This window comes from Taeniopygia guttata, chromosome 25 (assembly GCF_048771995.1).
Source record: "Taeniopygia guttata chromosome 25, bTaeGut7.mat, whole genome shotgun sequence".
Classification (NCBI taxonomy): Eukaryota; Metazoa; Chordata; class Aves; order Passeriformes; family Estrildidae; genus Taeniopygia; species Taeniopygia guttata.
In genome coordinates, this window is record NC_133050.1 from 957,090 (window position 1) to 968,261 (window position 11,172).

The following is an 11,172-nucleotide window of genomic DNA, read 5'->3' on the forward strand; positions in this document are numbered from 1 at the left end:
TATTAATGCAGATAATACATGCCTCAACCCACAATTACAGCAACATGTTTTAATTCAGTTGCTTAACACACAAGTTTAAAAACGGAATTAGAAAACATAGATACTAATCAGTTCTATGAGATCCATACTTGCTTATCTTTGAACTTTTTTTTTCTTTAAATAAGATAGGAATTCAAGAAATGAAGTGAAATATCTTCCTTTTTCGAAATGAAAGTTTTTTTTTCAACGGGTATTCCAGCTCTTTGAACCTCCCTCTGATCAAACCAGTATTGTACATACTGGGTTTTTACCTTCTGCCCATGAACCAGGGGATCCAGTCTGACCCTCGGTGCTGATCTCCCCTAGTCACTTAGAGACTCTTGAGCCAGCCTTAGGCATGGCCCAGGTCCTCCACCACACACCCACTCCCGGTGGCTTGGGCCTTGAAAGTAGTCTCTTCTTTGGCCAGCTGAGTATTACACTTCCTTGTATATTTATTGAGAAAGACAAATGGAAACTCTTGCACACAGCAGTTACTGCCACAAAAATTCTTGTTCTACAGTCCTATGGGGTTCTCTTTCTCAGAACAATTCAACATCAGCGCCAAATATGGGACAATATTCGAAGGAAGCGGCGAAGGATAATATTGCCATTGACAAGCCTGAGAAATGGGCTGACAGGAACATCACCAAGTTCAAGAAGGGGAAGCCCAAAGTCCTGTTCCAGGAGAGGAACACTACCAGGCAGGCACCAGAGCATACTGGGGGCCATTCTATCTGGGCTGGAAAGCTTTTGCCAGGAAAGGTTTTGGAGGTCCTGGAGAGCACCAAGGTCACCATAAGCCAAAATATGCACTCTTCTGGGATCCTGAGCTGCACCGAGAGTGCAGCCAGCAGGCCAAGGGAGGGGATCCTTCTCCTCTGCTCAGCACTGCTGAGCACCTCTAGGGCTGGTTCCAGGCTGGGGCTCCTCAGCTCAGAAGAAAGCAGTGAAGGGCTGTGAAGATGATGATGGAGGGACTGGAACAACTCTGCCGTAAGGCAAGATGGAGGAAGATGGAACTCTTGGTCTGGAAAAGAGAAAGTTTAGGGTGATCCTATCCATGTCTATAAATACGTTAGGGGAGGGATCAAAGTAGATGGAGCCCAAACCAAACCTGCTCAGGGCCCTGAACACAAACACCAGCCTTTTTCCCTGGGAAAGAAAACTCACCAGTGCAGGTTCCTGATGTCAGTTTGTAGGGTTCCCTTGGTGTCACTGTTGAGGCAGGACGGGAATGAGAAGACTGACTCAGAAGGCTGCTGAGAGTAAAACTCCGGTTTATTTAAAATACACCGCTCTTTTATACAGAGCTTCGTGAGGAACAATTCCATTGGTCCTGAAGTGAAAACAGCCCACACCATTGGTGCAGAGTGCTTGATGCACAGTGATAGAACTTAACTATAAACAATGTGAACAACAAGAGAGATAAAGAATTATTTACATTCTTCTCCAACTCTTTCCTAGGCTTCTGCCTGGCTAGAAACTCTCCGTTTCTCTCTTTGACTGAATCTGAGACCTACAGATTTGCAGTTAGGGGTTGCAAGCAGCACTACCTGATGGCCCAGTGCAGGGGTGTAGAATTCAAATCCCCACCCAGCTGATCCACTACCGCACCTTTGGAAATGTAATATCTGTGTAACAACAACACAATAAGGCAATACCACAATATAATAACACAATAAAATAGAAAGACATTATTCTAAAGATAACATAGCTAAAGGAGCAAATGACTCATAATAAAAATTTCACGTTACAGCTTGCAATTAGTCCTTGTACAGAGGACTCAATGGCTCTGGGCCTGCGGTCACCAACATCCCGGGGCTGTGGGGACACAGGGACCTCCAGCTCCCAGAGGAAATGTGTCCCGGCCCTTGGACAATTGGCAGTCACCACTCACAGGTCATTGGAAAAGGGATAATTACCACTCCCAGCTCAGGCTGCAGACCATGGCTGACACACTCTCACCATCACATCACAGTGGGGTACTGGCTGGAAGGATCACGGCTCAGGTCAGGTCTTCAGGTAGGGACTGGGAGAGCCATTCAGGGCACAAGAGCTTCAGCAGCCTGCATAAAAGGGAAGAAAACTGAAAGATCAGGCACATTTCTGAAAAAAAAAAACCCACATTTATTTCCCAAACCCTGTTTTGGGAGGTCAGGGCAGTAGGCAGAAGGTGGCACAGGTTTAGTAGATGGCACCTGCCCACAGGCAGGCAGCTGGGTGCTTTCCTGTGACTGGTTACTGCACTTTCCATTACCATTGGTTGTTTTTAAGGCAGCAGAAGATACTTTTGGGGGGTAAAATGAGACCAGCACCATGGGAATGACTCCAGTATCTCAACATTTCCTGTGGGCTCCATGCACATGACTTAGAATGGTGCAGACCAAGCTGCTCAAGTGCCCAGCCCTGCCTCCCATTTCATAGGAAGAAAGAAAAAGAGTTCAGCAGGGCTCAACCTGAAATGATATTTTGTAGCTTACGGCTCTCCTCAGAGCTCTGGTAAGAGAGGAAGGTCTCTGTCCCTGAAAGCCACAGACCCTTGGAATGCACAATGGACCTGTGTGTCACTTCAAGAGACACCAAGAAGCCCTGCCACTTTGAAAGGGCAGCTGTTGTTTCACTGCTGCATTTCTTGGCTCGACAAAGCCCCTCCGACCCGCACTACGGCCTGAGCTTGAAGATATAAAGTACCACTCTGGAGGACAGGCATGGAAAGCTTGCCAAAGGCTGAAGGCAGCACTCTGATTCCCCCTTTTCCCAAGACGTTTCTTTAGCTGAAGTTGCTGACAAGGACCAGCCTTGACACACCAAAATGGGTTTGCTGTTTTATTTTCCAGGTCCTCAGTCCTGCGTGGGACTCGGTAAGTGGGTGCTGCAGAGGCTCCGGCAAGGCATCAAAAACGCCGGCCCCACACCCAATGGTGGCGCGAGATCTCCTCCAGCTCCGGCCTGTCCGCAGGGTGCTTGGCCAGACACCATCGGATCAGGTGCTGGAGCTCTGGGGAGAGAAGCCAGAAAGCGCCGGTCACCGCCAGAAGTCTCCAGCCCAGCTGCCCCCGTCACCCGCGGGGCCCGGGCCGTGCCGCGAGCGCTCTGGGCCGTGCCGGGCTCCCGACCGGCTCAGCCCCGCACGGGAGAGCGGCACGGCGGGACGCGGCCGCCTCCTCCGGCCGCCCGTGCCGCGCTGACCCCGTCGGCACGGGCCCCTCCTGCGGCCGGCCCGTGAGGGCAGATCCACGTCCCGCGGAGCTGCGTGAGGGCCGCGCCGGGCGTGCGCCGCCACTGCCAAAGCCCGCCGGCTTGAGGCCGGACACCCACCTGGAGAGAGCTGCCGCCGGAAGAAGAGCTTCCCCAGCACGATGGCTTGGTCGTCCTGGAAGGGGAGGCTGCCGCAGACCATGACGTACAGCAGCACGCCCAGGGACCAGGTGGTCGCCGCGTGGCCGTGGTAGCAACCCAGCCAGGTCCACTCGGGCGGGCTGTACACACGCGTTCCTAGGGGAGACAGGCGGCGCTGGCCGGGCGCAGGCTGCTGCCTTCCAGAGCCTGGCACCAGACTCCTGACCGAGGCAGGGGCTGCGCCCGCGGCCACAGCTTCCCCCCCGAGGCCACCCCGCATCCCCCAGCCAGCTGGCCAAAAGCAGGAAACCATTCCGCAAGGCCAAGAAGGCCAGCGGAGCAGCCCAGACCCTTGTGGGCCCGCTGAGCCCAGGGGCCGGGAGCAGCCCAGGCCATGGGCTCACCGGCAAAGTCCGTGAAGGCCCGCTCCTGGAGGAAGGTGCCGCAACCGAAGTCGATGAGCTTTAGGTCGCCGCTCTCCGGGTCCACGAGGAGGTTCTCCGGCTTGATGTCCCGGTGCAGGACGCCGCAGGCGGTGCAGTGCCGCACGGCCTCCAGCACCTGGCAGAAAAGCCAGCGCGCCTGCTCCTCGCACAGGAACCCCTGCTCCTGCTCCTGCAGGAACTCCAGGAGATCCCGTGATGCCCCCGGACGCTCCAGCACCAGGATGAAGCTATCTGGCAGCTCAAACCAGTCGAGCAGCTGGATGATGTTCTGGCAGCCAGAGCCCACCTTCTCCATCAGCACCACCTCCAAGGGCACGCGGGTGCCGTCGGGCTGTGAGGAGGAGAAAATCAGTGCCTGCGGCAGGTGCTGCTGCTGCTGCTGCTGCAGGCCTGGGGCTGCGCTGCGCCCTGCCCGGGATGCCCCAGTGCCCCCTGCCGCAGCCTCCCCCGGGGGATGCTCGGGGCTGCCCCTGCCCGGCCCCGGCACCGCTGTTCGGCGTGCCCAGGCCCGCGGGGCTGCGGCTCCGCACGCTGAGCCCGCCCCGGGATTCTCCCTGCCCGCCACGCCCCGCTCTGTCCCGCTGGCCCCGCTCGCTCACCAGCTCGTCCCACTGCAGGACGCTCTCCCGGGCCACGCGTTTGATGGCCACCTGCGAGCCATGGGGAGAGGAGGGCTGAGCTCCAGCCCTGCCCCTCCCCGCCGCTGCCCCTCCGCCCAGGCCCGGCCGTCGCGGCCACTCACCGGGCTGCCGTCCGAGAGGCGGATGCCCGAGAAGACGGTGCTGAAGCCGCCGCTGCCCAGCTGCGGGCCCAGCAGGTACCGCTCCTGCCGCTGCCTCCTTTGCCCTGCGGCCAAGAGCGAGCCATCAGCCTTGCGCCCAGGACCCGCCCCTCCCGCAAGTGCCCGCGAGTGGAGCGGGCCGGGCCCCGCGGGCCGCCGCGCTCTCACCCGCTTCCTGCTGCGCGCCGGGCAGCGGCCACCGCCCTGCAGCCGCCGGGCTGGCGAGCGGCAGAGCCGGGCCGGGGCAGCGCGCACAGGCGGCTGCGGCAGCCCCGGGCCAGCGGGGCAGGGCGGCACCGGCGCTGTCCCCGGCGGCGTGGGCTGGGCTCTGCTCCTGCCGACGGCCGGGGCTGCAGCCCGAGGCTTGGCACGGGGGAGACCCAGGAGCGGCTGCAAAGCAGACAGGGCGTTTTCAAGCCGGGCCATCGAAGGCACTGGAAACAGCCAGCGACTGGGCTGCTGTCAGGGGCCCTGGCCTGGCCTGGCCGCGCCCCTCCAGAGCCCCGGCGGAGCCTCAGGCAGCTCCTCAGGAGATCTCACCTGCTACTAGAAAGCCCTTCGCGGCACTCGAGTGCTGTCTCGGGGCAGCTTCCTGCAGATGGAGGAACCTCTGAAGGCTCGTCTCCACCACCAGGCTCGGGCTGTTTCCAGCTGGCAGAACCGGCACAGCGTCCTGGCTGTCCTAGCCGCTGTGGGATGACCACAGCTGGCTCCAGGACTCTTGCTGCCCCGTCAGCTGCTCCTGAGCAGGCTCCCCCACATCGGGCTGGGCTCCCATTTGGACTTGTGGGCTTTCGCCTGACACGTAAAGGGTCAGGATTGCGCCCGTGTCGTTGACGTCCGTGAGTCCAAGGGAGCTGGGAGACCTGTCCACGGGCTCTGCTCCTTCTGCAGGCTGACAGGTCTCACTGAGCCTCTGCGAGGGATGGAGGCTGTCAGAGATAGCAGAGGCTGCTGGCAGGGTGCAGGGTCTCTGACAGCCTGAGGTTCCTGCATGGATGGTGGTGGCTCCCCCCTGCTGGGCCATCCTTGCAGGCCTTGAGGCTCTCCCAGGGATGGAGAATCTCGCTGGGAGCAGCCTCTGGAAGGGATGGAGGCTTGTGGAGGAGCTGGCCGAGGCACAGCAGGGCAGGTGGCCTCGCTCCAGCAGCTCCTTCAGCTCTTTCCACAAGGCCTGCCACATCCCAGAGTAGAGGGGCGCACGTGTCCCGTTGCCGTCCCAGAGCTGCAGCATCAGTTCCTGCAGCTCCCGGGCCACTGCCAGGCAGGGGCCGCAGCCGCAGGGGCTGCCCAGGGGGCTGGCGGGAGCACGTGGCCGCTCGCCAGGAGCGGCCCGAGGCCTGGGGAACCTGGGAGCCGCAGGGGCTCCTCGCTTCCTCCGTGAGCCTCTGGGCCGGGCCCCGGGGCGCTTGCTCCTCTTCGCTGTCCGTGTGCTCCGGCTCCGTGGTTGCCGGTGGCCAAAGGCCCACCAGACAGCCACGGCGGCCAGCAGCAGGACAAGCGCAGTCACCAGGACATCACCGTCACCCATGGCTCCAGCACGTCCCATCGCGACTGCACTGGCAGCTGCCGGCGCTGGCCTGTCTCACCCAGCGACAGCGCGGTGATGTCACAGTGGTGTCACAGTGCTGCGGCCAGCACAGCCCTGGGACATCACAGCCCTGCCTGACGCCAGCGCTCTGCCCTTTGTGCCATCACAGCCCTGCCTCAGCCCCGCCCTCCGCAGTGCCCCAGGAGGGGTAAGGGGGCTCCCTATGGGCACTTGCCAGCTCTCTGGAGCAGAGTGGGTGGAAGATTCTTCTTTAAGAAGGACACAGGGATGAGGAGGGGAATGCTGATGGTCTCACCTCTTTGCTGGCACAGCATGGGACATGGATTGTCCAATGTGACACTGCAACTCCTTGAGGAGGGCAAGCCCTGCTCAGTAACATCCAAGCCATCTGTGTGCTGTCTACCACATTCCCGTCCTGAATCCAAACCCAGCTCTTTGCCGCTCCCTGGGAAAGAAATGGATCCTATCCCATTGAAAACCAGTACATCAGCCCATTCTTCAGCCAGCACACCCTGTCTCTCTTTGTCTCACACCTGGACACCTGCTCCAGATGTATTCTGCGAGGGACGGGATCAAAACTCCACTTAAAATCCTGAAATAGAACCTGCATTGCCTTCCCATCATCCATGAGACGGGTGACCTTCTGTTAGGGAACCAGTGAGTGGGAGCCAGGATGCGCTTGAGTTTCGGGAATGCCGCATCTCCTCGTCTCCTCATTTCCCAGGCAGACCCTGCCACGAGGACGTGGCCGAAGCAGCCCGAGGATCCGGGCATTCTTAGGAGAATGGTGAGTAGCAGACTCGTGGGTTTGTGGCTGCTGTGCAGCTGAGATCATGCAGTGATGTTTGGTGTTCTTGATTGTAGCTGGGCAAGGGCCACAGGTCGGTGACTGCAGGAAATTGCCAGCAGGGGAGGCAGCCTTCCTTCGTACCTGATGTGGATTCCCTTCCCCGGACATCCTAGAGATTTTTTTAGGATTGGTGACTGATAAACACAATGTGTTTTGATGGATGGTTTTAGTTAGTGGTGCTTGTTTTGTTTTGGTTGTGGAACTATTTATCTTGGGTTTTTTTTGTGAGTATTTTAAATAAGGTTTGACACAGTGAGTAGGACTGTCATGCAGTTTATTTTTTGTGAAAACATAAGTATACCTTTAGGTTATGAAATTGACAGGACTACTTTATTGACTACTTACCAAGTCTTTTTTAGGAGTAGGTTTTTGTAAGTCTGATTTTGAAATCAAAGAAGAAAAATGAGAAGACGAAGGAGGTAGAGAAGTTATCTCCTTCTAGGATAGAAAGGGTTTAACATAGAAATTGCTTTGTCTAATGTTGCGTGGGGCATTTCCGTGCGACAGCCGGGCCGCCCGCGGGGCTCGGCAGCAGGAGAGCCCCGAGCCGTGCAGGGCGGGGCGCCGGGGCGGGCTCGGGGTGGAGCCGGGGCTCTGTGAGGCTCCCCCTCCTGTCCCTCTCTCTGCCCCTCTTTCCTCCTCCCCGCATTCCTCTTCTTTCTCTCTTTCCCGCATTTCCCACTCTCCCCAAAGCAGCTCCGTTCCCTCCCTTTCCCGCTACCCTTCCTTCCTCTTCCCCGTATTCCTGTTCTTTGACCCCCAGACCGTCCCCTCCTCTCCCTCCCAAACCCGACCTCCCACTGCCCTCACTCCGTCCTGTCCCTGCCCCGCTACTCCGTTCTATTCCCCCTCTCTCCCTCCTCTGTCCACCGTCCCTCTTTCTTCCCTGCCGGCCTTTTCCTTCCCTTCCCGCTTTCCTCCACAGCCCGACCTCCCTCCCACCCTTTCCATGCCCCGCTCTCCCTCCTCTCTTCCTGCCGCCCCTTCCCTTCTTTCCCCCGCAGCCGCGGGGCTCGGGGCGCGGAGAATAAAGCCCCGAGGGCCGGAGCCCGGCGCCCCCCGGCCCTTGCGGGAGTCCCCGCCCGGGGCCGGAGCTCTCGGCGGATCCCCCCGCGCCGCTCGGACACCGCCCGGCGCTGCCGGACCTGCGGCTCCGCCACCATCGCGCTGAGAGCGGCCCCGCTCTGCGCCGTGCCGGCCGTGCCGCGTCCCCGCCGCCTCTGCCGTTCCCAATTTCTGCCCCTGGCCTGCGACAGCGAGGCGGGGCGGGGGCTTCACGCCTTCTGGGGGCTGCCCCCCCTTTCTTGTTGCGGCAGAGTCCCTTTCGGGGGGGATGGAGGTGTGGAAAGGGCTGGGAGGGAGTGCTGGGCTGCTGTCCAGGGCAGTTGGACTCGTTCTGTGCATTCTTTGGGGGTCAGGAAAAGGGGCTGAAGACTCGGGGCTCTGATGTCATTTGGGGCACCCCAGGGTCCCTAGGAGAGGGAGGCACACTGCGGTGGGGGAGTGGGTGGGTGGCGAATGAGGGGTGGGGGTCACGCTGGGTGCCGTCCCGCAGAGGGACCTAAAGCTGCCCCAAAATTCCCAGGGAGGGGTGTGTGTAGAATACTAAAACCTGGCAAGTGTTTCGTTTTTATAGGTATTGGTAAAGAATAGGTATCTATGGCTAAATTCATTTGGAAAGAAGCCCTCTCTCTATCCATTCATTTGTATCCAGGAATGTAGGAAACTCAGACTGGGGATGGGCAGTAGTTTTGAAAATCATGCCCTAAGGTTTTTATCTCGTGCTGAACCAAGCAAGTGCGCTGAAACCATCGGAGCAGCTGCAGGGGCTGAAGGGAACAGGAAGGGCTCTCCGGCACCTTTTGCCTCCGTTCTCTGCCATTCTCCGTCGCAGTCCCGGAAGAGGCGTCTGTCATGCAGCCTGCCAAAATGAACACCTGTAAAATCCTAGCTCTGCCTTTTGTTTAAGGTGTTTTTACTTCATATTTATGTCATCACAGAAAGCAAGGAAAGAAGAAATGGGACTGGTTCCCACTATTGCTCCGTGCAGGCACTTTTAAAGGCTGCTGTACTTATGTTCTCTTTTTCCACTCCAAGCTTGACTTTCCCCCTCCTTTTTCGAGGTCTGCCACTTTGGGTGTCCCAAGGAGGGCAGGGTTCCTCAGCAGGGGTCTTAGGAGTTGGTGCTGATTCTGCTTTTTCCGAAGGTGTATCGAAGTGTGCTACCAAAATGACTATTTTCTCCACGGGAAAGCTTTCTCTCAATGACAATCAATGCATGTATGTGTTTTAACCGTGTAACCAGATGGATTAAGAAAAACCAACACCCGTAGTAGATTTCTGCTTGATCTGTGTCTGTAAGAAGTGGGCTGTGTGCTGGAGAGGGAGAGACGCTGTTGGAGAGTGGCAACAGCACCAGGTGAGAGGTGGGATTTAAATCTTCCAACAACAGAAGCACTGGATGTGCAAGAGCTCAGTTTTCCACCCCTCACACAAGTCTCTTCTTTAAGATGTACTATTTTAAGCAGCCTCAGCCAGATATATTAAAATACTGCTCCAAACAACAACAGAATGAAAATGTTCCACCAAATGGGGAAAAATAAGAAAAGTCTGTCCGAAGTTCTCGTGTTGATTTTGCAAAGTCAGATGCAAACAAGGTTTGCCATCTTTCTTTCCTAGAAAAATGCAGATATTTGATAGAAATTGATCTCTGAGGCTGCTAAGTTGGGGCGAGGAGCAAAACAGGCTCCAGAGAATCTGTGGCTGTGTCACCCTTGGAAGTGTTCGAGGCCAGGTTGGATGGGGCTTGGAGCAACCTGGTCTAGGGGAAGGTGTCCTGAGTATGGTGAGTGCAGGAAAAGAAACTTTTGGTTTTCCTGAGATGCTGCCTTTGCAAGGGGAGGTCACAAATACCTCACATAGTTTAAAATGCCCTGAGCAGAACCCAGCTGTGCTTCCTCACAGATGATGAGGGATTTTCACTTGTATTTTATGGGGGATTTTCACAGGGCAGTGCCAGAGCAGCAGAATGTGTTTGACAGGCAAAGAGGGCCAGTGTGGCAGCAGCTTAATTCAATGGAGCTTTTCCTTCTGTGATCCTCTCTAACCTGAGGCACTCTGGGGCTCTTGAACCTGGCAGCTGGGCAAGTTAATCACTGTAGCAAGTGATAAATTAACCGGCTCCACTCTCCTTAGCATGGGTGTGATGAGCATTTAGTAAACCAGTGAGCACTTGCCAAGATGGGAGCTTGTTCTTTGCCAAGGAGGAGGGAGAAAATATTGCTTGGAGTAAATAAAGCAACCCTGCTTCCCCAGGAGGAGGAAAAGCAGCAATTAAAGATGTGAGTGCTGCAGGGAATAATTTGCACAAGGATATATCTTGTCTGCTATGCAGGAATGTTCCAAATAAACCATGCCTCTCCTGACCTTTATTTTTCTGAATTTTTTCCACGTGATATAAGAGACGCTTAATAAAAAAACCCAAAACACTTTGTGGTGAGGCATTTCTTCCTTTCTTCAGGCTGCCTCTTTCTTTTGTTCCCTCCAGAGCTCTCCCTACATTTCTGCTGTTGTTTGGAGCTCGTGCTTACCTCTTTCCTGATCCCCTGGGCTTGCTTTGGCTCTGGGTGTCATGGACACTCTCAATTGTGGGGTTTTTTTTTTCCTCCATCTACCTCTTTTTCTTCAAGTGCTTTTTCTTCATTAACCTGTTGGAGCGATGGATTTTTCTCACCTTTTATTACTTAGTGCTTTTTCTTCATTCTCTAAAACCAACTTTTCACTTGCCCTGTGGCTGTTAGATGCCAGAAATGGGAGCATTAATTCTTTCTCTACTGCTTGTCTGAGCTTTCACAGGGAGCTGAGAGCTCGTTGGGGTTAAACTTGACTCACTTCAGTGCCTTCCTGGATCCTGCCTGTGTACTTGGACACTTTAAGGGAATAAAGTCTCAGTGTGGAGATTACAGTTGTGAAATGATGGCTTTTTTGGAGAAGACAAGGATGCTGTTGTCAATCTTTTCAAGGTTGAAATCCTTTCTATTTTATCTTGGCCTTTATCTTTTTTGAGGATAAACTGAGCACCTTGTTTTGGGGGGAAACAGGCTCAGATCAGCACAGAGGTGGCTGTGACAGGTACCCAGGTTTGGAGGGAAGGGTGCAGCTCCTTGGGGTGTGTTTGTGTGGG

The 11,172-nt window shown here is 56.1% G+C and overlaps 1 long non-coding RNA gene across 1 annotated transcript; it reads right to left on the reverse strand.

Annotated features, from left to right (window-relative positions):
- Positions 1-2,834: 2,834 nt before the first annotated feature.
- Positions 2,835-3,496, reverse strand: LOC140680659 (uncharacterized). Its single transcript, XR_012052009.1, has 2 exons — positions 3,340-3,496; positions 2,835-3,019 (listed from the first exon to the last, which is right to left on the reverse strand). It is a non-coding gene; the product is annotated as an uncharacterized lncRNA (long non-coding RNA).
- Positions 3,497-11,172: the final 7,676 nt, after the last annotated feature.